Below are 13,385 nucleotides of genomic sequence, written 5' to 3'. Positions count from 1 at the left end.
TCGAGTTGGGCTGTACACTTTCTGCCATCTTCCCTGCAAGATGCGTCAACTTTCAGCAGTGATGCTGTGCCTGACAGTGCGACTCCTGTGACCCATCTCTGAACTCCATGAGCGCGCTCACTCGCAAAGCATACAGCCACGCCTCTACTATCGCAGGCGTTTTTTATTTGTATTTGAATATAAATTTTCACCATCGAAACTCGTTTATTTTAAACTATTAGAATATATATTTGAATTTAGAATATTCATTGACAGCCCTAGTATCCATCGACAGATACATTAACCTAACTCTGTCTGTCTATTTCACACGTTATTTTCAAACCATATTATAGATGCATCATCAGATTTGAGATGAACCGCAGTGCAAGCGCGTGAAGAACTGTACGGATTTTTTTACTTTTAACCGTTCCACACCTAATGGCAACACACTAGTTTTACAAACTATTATTTTGAACTTCCCCAAAGGTTCCCCTTGTCAAACAATCAAACTTCACTACTAATTTCAGCAAATGATCCAGCTTTTGATGAACCTGAATGTCAAATTATTAACTTGCAAGTGAATGGTCTAAACATGAACTTTGCTCAGACAACTTCGGGCAGCGTTTTTTCTTATGTTTCTGTAGACGAGATAATTGGGTGAAACTCTTCCCACATGAAGAGCACTTGTACGGTTTTTCTCCAGTGTGAACTCTCTGGTGTTTTTTTAATGCGCCTGACGTAATAAAGCTCTTCCCACAGTTAAAGCACATATAAGGTCTCACACCAGTGTGAATACTTTCATGCTCTCTTAAATGTTGCAGTCGTATAAAACTCTTTCCACAAAATGAACATAAGTGAGCCTTCACAGCTACATGAAGTTTAAGGTGTCTTCTTAAGCTTGATTGCTTAACAAATGTTTTCTCACACTGATCACAGCTGAATGATCTCACTCCAGAGTGAAAGTGCAGATGATCGCTGAGAGCGCTTTTGGATGTGAAACTGTTTTCACACTGAGTGCATGTGAACGGTTTCTCTCCAGTGTGAATCCTCATGTGTCTTATAAGGTTTGATTTTTGTCCACAAATCTTTCCGCAATGAGTGCATGTGAATGTTTTTTCTCCGGTGTGAATTCTAATGTGTCTGTTAAGCTCGGATTTAGTCGTGTAACTCTTTCCACAGTGAGAGCATGTGAATGGTTTTTCTCCAGTGTGAACTCTCACATGCACATTCAAGTCCTCTTTGCGACTGAAACTCTTTCCACACTGAGTGCATGTATATGGCCTCTCTCCAGTGTGAGATGTCATGTGTATCTTAAGGTGTGCTTCATGTTTGTAACTCTTTCCACACTCAGAGCAGTTAAATGGTCTTTCTCCAGTGTGAATTCTCATGTGTATGTTAAGGTGTGATTTATATGCGCAAGTCTTTCCACACTCGGAGCAGGTGAAAGATCCTTTGACTCCAGATTTGCCAGCTTGTTCTTGTGTGATATTCTCTTCAGTCTTTAAAATGACTGCATCTCCATCTTCATTTTTTAAATGAGGTTTAATAAACGGCTGTTGTTCGTCTTCATTTTTACATGTCAGTTTTCCATCTTCATTTGTAAAATGGTGCTGTTTGTCTTCATTCACTTCCATTGTGTCTAAAATAAACATATTAAATTCAATAAAAAAAGGACAAATGAGAAACTAAGAAAAAGTTAATTCTTAATTTTGCATCTAGTTTACTACATAGTTTACTAGTATCTAGTTTTAGATGTATTGTTGTATTTTTATGTATTGTTATTTTTTACATCTTAATGTTCCTCATTAACTCTTTCCCCGCCAGCATTTAAAATAAAGTTAACATCCACCGCCAGGGTTTTTGACTTGTATCACCCAAAATTGAATAGCCCATAGAATACTTTGTTTTATTAATATCTGAACATTCATCAAACGAAAGAGCTGACCCTCTTCTTTTAAACAAACAAACAAAACAAAAAAACATTTTATTCTAGCTTCATGCAAGGCTTGATTAGCCTGGCTCCGCCCTCCTACGCATTTCCGCTCAATTTCCATTTTCTTTCAGTACTATGTCTGGGACTACGGTGTATTCTAAGGTTTTCTCCGAACAAATTTTTACTGGTCCAATCAGCGAACAAAGGGAGTGGCTCAGAACAATGTTGATGTTGTGTGCTAGTTAGAGTTGTATTTCAGTAATGTCGGCAGAAAAAGATGCGAACAAACCATTCAGTCTGTTGTCGCACCACTGCCGAATAGCCAGAAGTTAAAGCGGGAGCAATAACAATCTTTGCTGAGGTCCATGATGTTATGGCCCTCCTCCCCAACAGTGCGAATTCAGGAAAAGTTTGATTTTCCAGGTGATTTTAATGGTGAAGGAGTTGGCTGAAGCCCTATTCGGACGGTAATTGTTCCTCGTGGGGTCGGAAGGTATTGCCATCATTTAAGTTACAGGCAGAGCCGGCCCTAGACCTTTGGGGGCCCTAAGCAAAATTTGGTTGGAGTCCCTTGACCGTTTTAAGTAAGGCCTAAAGAAAAGCAATGACTACCTTATAACTATACTGTACATATATCTACTATGTTACTTTAAAATGTTGTAGTCTATTAAATTATGTTTTAATTATTCTATGTATAGCCTACTGGTAAATGGACTGCATTTATATAGCGCTTTTATCCAAAGCGCTTTACATTTTTGCCTCACATTCACCCATTCATACACTGACGGCGATGTCAGCCATGTAAGGCGCCATCCAGCTTGTCGGGAGCAGCTGGGGTTAGGTGTCTTGCTCACAGACACTTTGACACTTGGTCAGGTGGAACCGGGGATCGAACCACCAACCTTCTGGTTTGTAGACAACCTACATGAACCACTGAGCCACTGCCGCCCCACAGTGTATGATTGTGTACTGTATGATTATCTTTTTTTACGCTGCTGGTCCTGAGTACATATTTCGTTCTTATGTGGCAACATGTACAGAACGTCAATAAAAGACCTTGAGTTCTTGAGTTGAGTTCCATGTTTGATGTCTAACAGGAAAATTATGATACCACTGAGCTGAATGGCAGTGCAATGAACACACACGGATGAACTTGCTGAATAAAAAGACTGATAAAGTGATTTTCACTGACCATCAAAGAAACATTTTTAAATGGCACCAGAGTTTAAAAGGCAAAAACAGCACACGATAACAAATTTTGCTGGACAATAAATTGGCCAAGAAATTATTGTGATAATTTGCGATAAATGATAATATTTTTCGTTCTAAACCCATTTTCATCTAAAATAATGATAAAACATTTTAAATATCCACAGTAAATTAACAAAACAACCAAAAAACAAGAAAAGCAATGGACTCTCAGTCTGTTAACAAAAAATACACTTGAATAAATACCAAAAGCAATAAATAAAATGCTGCTTTAGGTACACATTAGGGATGGCACGGTTCACAAAAGCAACGGTTTGGTTCGTATCACGGCTTTAGGGTCATGGTTTTTAAGTTCTGTACGGTTGTTGTTGTTGTTTTTGCTTTCACTTGTTAACACTCCAGAAATTTACTTCAGCATAATATGATATATAGCTTACTTATCCACAATTCAGGATACAGTATTAACACAATTGTTATATCATGTAATCATGCACAAACTGACCATCTCTGAGGAAAGCTAGGTGAGATTTTGATACAGCAAAAGAAAGACATTGATGACATGCTTTCATTTATTTGGCAAAAAAAAGGAGATTGTGTATTGCTATCTCTACAGGAACTTGTGTGCCTTTTTAGCACACAAATATTGAACTGAAGAATTAACTTGCATTTATCAAACGGCCAACTTCAGAGTAGCTTTAAGCCTTGTTTATACTTGACGCGTCCGCACGAGCGCGGCAAAAATTGCGTCAACGAGGAGTGCGCGAGACCCAATTTCGCTTGGCGGTGTGCACGTCAAATTTTGTAACTTTGCGTGCGCCTCCGCAACCGAAGAAGCTCGAGGCGAAGCTGGCCGAGCATGACGTCTCATCACGCCTGCACCCAGTCTGCGCTTCGAGTATAATAAACACCTCCCCAAACAGATGAGGCGAGGTGCGTGCGCTCTCTAGGGGGCCCTCTGCTGGCCACGGGGCCCTTTGCAATTGCAAGGGTCGCTTAGTGGCATGGCCGGCTCTGGTTACAGGGGCCGGGCTAGTCAGTTATTTTATTGCCGTGCGTTTCCCACCACCCGCGTAAAAATCCCCGGCCGAATTATCTAATGCTTTTGACAAACACCAAGGTCGTGTAGTGATGTAATAGCTGTCCGAATCCACATCTCTGAGTTTTCAAGAATATATTACTTCAAAATGTACTGTTTATAATCATTTTTGACCCCTGCAGAACACCATAGGGTTGCGCTTTGCTGTTATTTGGATGCATTTCTATAAAATGCCGGCAAGTATTTACAAGAGAAATATTTTTCATTCACTGTTCAAACAAATTAAAATAAAAGCACAAAAACATTTGAATTGGTCAGTTATTTATAGAAGCATTTATTATCATACCAAACATATGACATTTTATTTACAGCATACAATCATGTTACGGACCACGTGACCAGCGGGTTCCCAATCACAAAACTCTCCTCCCATGGCGTTACTAAATCGCAATCCGAATGCATGAGTTTAAGGTTTTATCCTCTGGTTTTATCACTGAGGTGGCCTGCACATTTATTTTGAAGGATTTGTGAGAAACAGGCGAAGGGTGCATGCCGTACGTCACGACCAAACATTAGCGACTGGTTATGGCAGATCCAATAGTTTTAAACTTCAACAGAGTTCCTGCCTTCGCGGAAGTAAACGTCTGTCAATGGAGAGTGGCCAGACTCTATGTACAAATGAAATGTACGAGAGTCTGGTAAGACCAGGCTAGGGCTTGACATTAACACCCGCCAAATGTGGGTAGATATCTCAGCTGTGGCGTGTACGGCAGCCACTTTGGTGGGTTGAATATAATTTATAGCCAAAAGAAATGCCAAGACCATCGCATCACAAAATTACAATTCTTTATCAATTCTTATCAGTTAGTGGTGAATGACACACAACAAAAGCGCTCTCTCTCTCTCTCTCTCTCTCTCTCTCTCTCTCTCTCTCTCTCTCTCTCATGCACGATCAGTTATCCTTGCACCTGAATAGTGAAATACACGCGCACACTGATGTCAAAATATCCATCGCATGGAGTATCTCGCATGAACACAGCTAGTTATGGCTTAAGTGTATGTAAACAATCAATCAATCAATCAACTTTATTTATATAGCGCTTTTACAATCACGATTGTGTCAAAGCAGCTTCACAGTGTCAAACAGGATAATATTGCGACAAAATTAGATTTGGCTGTACAGTCGTAATGGAGAAAACAGTGATGTTATCAGCTTATTTTAATGTATCATATAGCGACAATGTTGGCAGATCAGTATTATAGTTTATAGAATTAAATAAGACCTAATTCATACATTTTATTTGTATAATAAGTTGAATAACTTAGATCATAATTTTAGTGTCCCCAACTGAGCAAGCCAAGCCAAAGGCGACAGTGGCAAGGAACCAAAATAAACCTTGGGAGATACCAGACTCAGTCGGGGTGCCAGTTCTCCTCTGGCCTATTAACACACCGTGTAAGATTAAACAGGTTATAACTTGGTATGTGTCAGAATATTACGTCCATGAATTCAGCAGCCCAATTAAACACCTGTCTGTCATTAATGTTAATCAAACTACTACAGATGTTAAATAAATGTATACATATTAAATAAATATGTATCAGTATTTGCTTGTTTGTTCTTTTATTTAGCCATACTAAAATAACTCATATCATATAAAATTTCTCATATTAGCTTCTGCTCATTTTGCCCACCTGCACACACCAGCTGATCTACAATGTAGTCTTGATTTGGGTGGTCGCTCTACATTTGAAAGTTTTAAAGGGTTTTAAATCTGCTAAATCAACTACGATTAGTACGACTCAGAATCAAGTAATTTAAGCATGCCGAAGTCAGCTTTAATCATATACGATGTAATTTGCAAACAGCAAAATTATAGTCAGTGAAAATGCTGAGTGGCTAGTAAATTTGGAAAACCACTAGCCACAAGGACTGGTGAGCAAAAAATTTCATGTTAAGCCCTGGTTTAATGCATTCCTTTTTAATCAACACTTGAATATGGGTAAGTTTCATAAAAAGCAACATTTTGAACAAAAAGCGAAAGCAGTGAAAGACTACATCCAGATCAGATTCAGAGCGATGGTTGATTTTTCCATCAACACTCCTAATGCTTCACAGTCCTGTAGCTCGTCCTGGATCCACATCTCATTCAGTAACATGAAATCATTTTGATTTATATGCTGTTTAATGTTGATGATCACAATATTTTGCATATGCATCTGCTTACATACATTCGCTTGTTTTACTGCATCTTCCTCGCTTGTGTTTTGATCAGGAGATTCCGTGCTCATTCATAAGATGCGTAATATCGCCCCCGAGCGTCTGACAGTGAAAATTCCGTGTTTGGCCAGGAAGCGTTTTCTCACAAATAATGGAACATTTTGTGCTTGGCTGGGAAAGAGTTAAAGAGAATGAAGTAAAACACCAACCTATTTGTTCCTCTGTCTCTTCATCTTTTATTCTGCAGGGTTCTTCCTTAAACTCCATCTTTACAATATTATGTCAGTAGTTTGTCCTGGAGTAATTCCTCCTGCTTGCTGCGGCTTCTCCTGTGGGAAGGAGGGTTTAGTTATAATTATAATGAGTATTACTCAGATTGCATAATTTAGTTTTATGTTTTAATAATAGCTGTTGTTTTATACATATTCATTAAATACAAATATTAAACAATTTCCTTAAAAACGTTACTTCAGTGGATGTTACTTTTGGTACTTCATGTAGACAGACATATTTCTAATGTCTGGATTCCTTTATTAAGGGATTATGAATATATATTTAAAACCGTTCAATATATAGGTAATTAAATCCATTCTCTGATAATTTTTGCAAATGTCACGTCCATTTTGATGGAATTACCTAGATATTTTATTTTATAATGTTACACAAACCTTCAGAAGGCCTTTATTAATCCCTGGAGCCATGTGGAGCATTTTTATAATGTATGGATGCACCATTCGTTTTTTTTTTTTGTAATCTAAATGTTGTTCATCACAGCACCAAATACTTAATACTTAACGACTTAATAGGCTATTTATTTACAAACTTAAACATTTTTATGTTTTAATCTGGACTACAACATGCCCTAATGAATAGATTTTTTTTTTTTTTTGTTATTGTTCAGTAAAACTTTAAGACATAATTATAAAGAATTAATTATTATAAGTAATGTTAATTTCTTAGTTACTGTTTAATAAAATCAAAATCAAAAGAACTTAATGGACCGAAGATAAAACTAACAATGATCAGTACCGTATATACCCGAATATAAGACAAGGTTGTGTTCTAATCATAGGCTGAAAAGTGGGGGGTTGTCTTATATTCGTGATATAGACAAAATCACATGTCTATTAATCTGACGATAACAAGGTCACGCTGTTGGCTCTCGCGCAGCCTCTCGAGGAGAGAAAACACAGAGAAACAGCGGTAAACATTCAAAATGGTTTTATATTTATAACATATGATACAATTAAACAAAATCGCTCAACCAAAAGAGTGTTTTCCTGAATACCATCATGACTGAAAATGACACTGATTTCATATGACAGTTCCACAAATTAACATTATGAATGCTTTGGAATATAGACATAAGTTATAGACATGGTCTCATTTTAAAGAAGACAGTCAGCAGAGTATTGCTCAAGTGAAATAAAAAAAAAATTAAAGTATAAAAAAGTTATGGAAGCTTAAATGTACTGTAAATTAAATATACTGTACTAAATATTTAATATCTAATATAAATATATATGTTACAAAATAATGTGTACTCTAAAATTACTATCAAATCAAAGCCATATGTCTAATCAATTTGTGTTCCAAATTTGAAGTTGATATCACAAAAACTGCAGTTCCCATGAGATTTTGTTTAGGCGTTGTACCACAAATAGCCACCGGGTGTCATTGAAATTCCATTGATATTTTTTAATGCTGTGTCAAATGTATATATTGTTGTGTAAATATCACAAAACAGTTTGCAGATATAGAAGCGTGAGACTCAGACCTTTCCGACGATATGCGTTTTGTCAAGATTAGAAATGTTTTTTATTATAAAGTAGTTAAATAAATATGAAACATGACGACGCCACGCTGGAATAATTTAGAGCACCGTTTCCATGGTAACGCAAGGTCCGATTTCAAAACGGTTTGCACAGGATGAATCTTGAGTTTGTAAGCGTTCGAATGATATATAGTTTGTCAACATTAGATCAGGATAAATATAGGATATAATTGTTTTAAACATGCAGTGGCAAATAGGCCCACCGGTGGGCCAGTGACACTTAAGGGGTTAAGTCACTTACATTTTAGATGCAGTATTGAGTGTTTTTGTTCTATTTCAGCAGTGAAAATAGTTCCAAACAAAAATTCTAAGCAACAAAGTTCCAAACAGCAGAACCATAACGCGTCTCACAGCAACAGTGTGCGTTACTGAATGATTCAGTGTTTGAATGTATCGTTTGAATCAAAGATTCAATAACATGTTCGTAAACGACTGCCTCAATCTTGAATGAATCAGTCGCTTTAATTAATCGTTTGGATGAATCGACTCGATGACTCACTCTTTAAGACTCACCGGCTGCCACCTACTTGTGGTTTATTTTCATGTTTAAACATACTTTCTAAATGTCTTATTTATCCAAAAATGCAAATCTCACAACATTATTTAATGCAGTTGTAATTTTTCAGTGTAAATTATTTAATTTGACTGGTAACAGCTCTATAGCGTCTTATTTTTATTGAATGTATAGATCAAATTTAAGAATATAAAATAAAATTAGGGGTAAAAATGCCCTTTAAAAAAGGTAAACATATCACAAACATATCGCAGTTTTCAATATGCCAAAGCTGATTGAACACAGGTGAGAATATTGCTTCAGAATAAATTATATTTACCACACAAAAAATAAAAATAAATCTTTTTATTTATTTATTAAACCTTTTTAACTATCCGAAAGACAAGCACATGAACATGCTTAATTGAGCCCTGTAATGAATGGTGTTTAAAAAAAATCTAATTAATTATCAGTAGAATTTTCTAATAAAAAAAAAAATTCTGTTGAAAACCAGATTTTTTCCCCAAAAATCTCTTTTCCCCATAAAAATAAGTCTGAAAAATGGGGGGTCGTCTTATATGCGGGTATATACGTTATTTCTTAACTAACATTACCAAAGACATTATACTATCTGAAACAAATGTAGCTATTGCTCAATCTTGGTTAATGCATTAAATAATGAGACCTTATTGTAATTTGTTACTTATTCTTTATAGCCTAATTCTTTTGCACTTTAATCTTTTTAAGAAAAATGTACTTTTACAGCTCTGGAAAAAATTAAGAGACCAATTAACATTTATTTCTCAATTTTAAGTGTTAAGTGGTCTCTTAATTTTTCCAGAGCTGTATATATTTTTGGTGCATGGTATTATTGTATTTAAACATCCAGCTATTTCTGTTATTACAAAAATAGTTCTTAAATCTGTTATGCTATGACAACACTTTTTTGCAACTTATTTCGATATAGTGTTAATATCGTATACCGTGATAAAAGCTTCAGCAATTAATCGCAACATGATAAATTGATATCGGCACATGCCTAGCCGCTATACAACAATTCAACAAATCCAAACAGTTGCTCACCCATCTTATTTAAACACATACTATATCAAAGCATCTTTATTCTTTCCATGATTTTTACAAAAGCAAAACTGGAAATCGAGGGTAGGGTTGATATGACGTCATCGACAGATGCAAAGACACGGTCCGTAACCCTGCATAAAATAGCTTATTTCTCTGGATTTAAACATAGTTGGAAACGTAAGTACACAGGTCAACAAAATATATAACATTGTTCCAGTGGATTTGATCATTTTAATCTTACATATGGTGCCTTTAAACCAGCAACAAAATCCGGAACAAATTGCCCCAACTTGCCTTGTGTTTTGCTCAAACAACTGTTTAGAAAAGTCCTCAATCTGATTTTATGATGTTAAATTAGATATGATTTACATGACTTAAAAACGGTTTACAAGGCTACCTCACATAAAATGAAAACACAACTAATAATCTTCACAAACTGTAATGTGAAAACCAGTCAGCAACGAGATTACGTTTCTCAAGTGTAATGAACAACATCAATCGGTTCATGTCGATTGGTTTCTGAGTGATTCACTAAATTAACCGACTGGTTAAGTCGCTTGGATTTAGACTTCTCCTAATAAATTAATGTACTCACAGTGTAAAAGCATCAGATTTAGAGCAGATTGAACGGCTTTGTTCCACTTCTCATGTTTATGGTCCTTCCCTCGCTCACGTCTCTTCTTCTCTAGACTCGGATGTGTGTGTCGCTGCTTTGCTCGCTTGAGCGCCTCCACTGGCGGAAAACAAGCAATGCGTCGCGGTAAAGTGAACGTTGCTCGTTCAAAGAGATGCCAAGATATTCTGATATTCTAGTCGATCTTGCAAAGTTAGGAAACAATATTATTCAAACTATATATGGTTTCCTCTTTTTTTAAATGTAAACTACAAATAGACTAGGTATTTATCTGTGCAATTTCTCACTTTACACATTAATGTTTCCTTCACGAAACTCCACGTTTTGCATGAAATTCCTTTTATTCTGTGAAATTCCATCTTCATTTGTGAAATGATGAGGTTTATGAAACAGATACTGTGTTTGTCTTCATTTCCATTGGATTTTAAATCATTCAATTCCTATATTAAATAAATACTATAAAGTAGTACATATAAAAAAAAACGAAATTTATGTTTCTATTTCTTTATGGTATTTTAATAATAATAATAATAATTCATTACATTTATATAGCACTTTTCTAGACACTCAAAGCACTTTACATATAGAAAGGGGGAATCTCCTCAACCACCACCAATGTGCAGCATCCACCTGGATAATGCAACGGCAGCCATATTGCGCCAGAACGCTCACCACACACCAGCTGATTGGTGGAGAGGAGACCGAGTGATGAAGCCAATCAGGATATGGGGATTATTAGGAGGCCATGATGGACAGGGGCCAATGGGCAAATTTGGTCATGATGCCGGGGTTACACCCCTACTCTTTACTCGATTTTTAATGACCACAAAGAGTTAGGACCTCGGTTGAACGCCTCATCCAAAAGAAGGTGCTCTTTGACAGTACAGTGTCCCCATCGCTATACTGGGGCGTTAGGACCCACACAGACCACAGGGTGAGCGCCCCCTGCTGGCCTCACTAACACCTCTACCAGCAGCTATGGTTTTCTCAGTTGGTCTCCCATCTAGTTACTTGGCCTGCTTAGCTTCAGTGGGAAACCAGTCTTGGCTACAGGGTGATATGGCTGCTGTCAAACTATCAATCTTTTCAATTTCTATTTCTTTGTGGTATTTTATCTGATCTTTTATCTGATCAAAAGTGGTGTTATTATCATAAATGAGCTCTATATTTCCAGCTGTTAAACCATCAATCTTTCAGTTAATTTTTGGGTGAACTAACCCTTTAAGCTTCCAAAGGCATGAACTGAAAACGCGCTGAAAACTACTGCCGCAAGTGCGGATGCGTTTACCTCAGCTCTCATCACGAGAGCTCATCACGATGAATGTAATCTGACTCTGCAGCGTTTGTGCCATGACACTCCCTCAGTGGTTAAATCACATTATATTGAACACACGTTCAGTTTTTAATTGTAGTGTCTGTTCTCAAACGGAAAGTGATCCCGTTATTCAGTAGCGGTGGCTTTGGGAGTGGCCTCGTAGGGCAGCGAAGCACTCTGGGAATTGTTGTCTTTCATCCCCATGAGACAAAACTACATTTTCTGTCTTTTCTCAGTCTAGAAAGCACCAAATTCAAAAAAAAAAAAAATTACATCTCTCCTACATTAATGACCCAATTTAAATGCAGATTAATCTTCCCAGCGCTGAATTTTGCAAGTACAATGTAAAAACACATTATGAATTTAAATGTCAGCACATAGTAGTTAAGGCCACCTAATATAAAGTGAGTCCGAAAGGAACATTCATAAAAACCCCACATTTAAATGAATGTGTGACTGATTCTTATCTAGAACATTCAGCTAATGTATCAAACAACATGAAGACAATCAAATAAACAAAAACATATTTTGAAGAGATGACAAAATTTCCTTTAAAAAAAAAGATAATAAAAGTAATTAAATAATGGTTCACTACAATAAGTGTGCAGCAAGAACTTATTTTCTACCTAATCATCATTGATCAAAAAATCAACTATAGAGTTATTTAACAGTTAAAACCCTTTGATTACATGTAAACAACAGTAATTTTATTAATTAATCAGTCTTAAGTTTTGTTCCCTTTTATTTCTCATATAAAACAGTGCATTACATACATTATTGGCCATACACCAATCAGGCATAACATTACAACCATTATAACATCATATATTCAGGTGAAGTGAATTACACTGATTATCTCTTCATCATGGCACCCGTTAGTGGGAGGGATATATTAGGCAGAAAGTAAACATTTTTCCCTCAATGTTGATGTGTTAAAAGCAGGAAAAATGGACACACGTAATGATTTGAACGAGTTTGACAAGGGCCAGATTGTGATGGCTAGATGAATGAGTCAGAGCATCTCCAAAACTGCAGCTCTTGTGGGCTGTTCCTGTCTGCAGTGGTCAGTATCTATCAAAAGGGGTCCAAGGAAGGAACAGTGGAGAACCGGCCACAGGGTCATGGGCGGCCAAGGCTCATTGATGCACGTAGGGAGCGAAGGCTGGCCTGTGTGGTCCGATCCAACAGACAAGCTACTGGAGCTCAAATTGCCTTGGGCAATGTTTTGCTGGGAAACTGTGGGGCATGTGCCACCTACCTAAGCAATGTTGCAGACAATGTGCACCATTTTATAAAAACGGTATTCCCTGGTGGCTGTGGCCTCTTTCAGCAGGATAATGCACCTTGCCACAAAGCAAATATGGTTCAGGAATGGTTTGAGGAGCACAATTAGTTTGAGATGTTGACTCGGCCTACAAATTATCCAAATCACAATCCAATTGAGCATCTGTGGGATGTGCTGAACAAACAAGTCTGATCCATGGAGCCCCACCTCACAACTTACAGGACCTGCTGCTAACATCTTGGTGCCAGATACCACAGCACATCTTCAGGGGTCTAGTGGAGGCCATGCCTCGACAGGACCAACACAAGATTAGGTCAAAATGTTATCGGTGTAATAAACTCCATTCAACCGAAAACTACCCCA

General features: G+C 37.1%; 1 pseudogene; it reads right to left on the bottom strand.

Moving 5' to 3' along the window:
• LOC137047056 (zinc finger protein 585A-like) overlaps window positions 1-13,385 on the bottom strand; it is a 34,978-nt pseudogene that overhangs the window by 13,938 nt on the left and 7,655 nt on the right.

This window comes from Pseudorasbora parva, chromosome 18 (assembly GCF_024679245.1).
Source record: "Pseudorasbora parva isolate DD20220531a chromosome 18, ASM2467924v1, whole genome shotgun sequence".
NCBI lineage: Eukaryota > Metazoa > Chordata > Actinopteri > Cypriniformes > Gobionidae > Pseudorasbora > Pseudorasbora parva.
Note: the sequence above shows the minus strand (reverse complement) of the source record. Positions and strands in the feature narration are given on the sequence as shown.